This window comes from Diachasma alloeum, unplaced genomic scaffold (genome assembly GCF_001412515.2).
Source record: "Diachasma alloeum isolate Michigan unplaced genomic scaffold, Dall2.0 Dall_scaffold_00750, whole genome shotgun sequence".
In the NCBI taxonomy this organism is placed as follows: Eukaryota; Metazoa; Arthropoda; class Insecta; order Hymenoptera; family Braconidae; genus Diachasma; species Diachasma alloeum.
Window position 1 is genome coordinate 31,032 of NW_021680880.1, and position 450 is coordinate 31,481.

The window sequence follows — 450 nt, forward strand, 5'->3', positions numbered from 1 at the left end:
ATCCCTTAGTCGCAGTTAGTGTCGGAGGAATGAATTTTTGAATTGAAAAAGAAATTTTTTTGGCAATTTCTTCGCGCTTTCAAAAATTCACTCCTCCCTCCCTATTAGGCGCTAAGGAATGAAATTTGTGTCACTCATTGAGTATTAAATGCTCAACACGTTGGCACAAATTTCATCCCTTAGTCGCAATTAGGGTGGGAGGAATGAATTTGTGAATGGAAAAAAAAAATTTTTTTTCAATCTCCGCACTTTGGCGAATTCATTTGAAAAAAAAAATTTTTTTCAATCTCTTCGCTCTTTCAAAAATTCACTCCTCCCTCCCTAACAGGTGCTAAGGGATGAAATTTGTATCACGTATTGAGTATAAAATGCTCAACACGTTGGCACAAATTTCATCCCTTAGTCGCACTTAAGGTCGGAGGAATGAATTTTTTAATTGAAAAAAAAAAA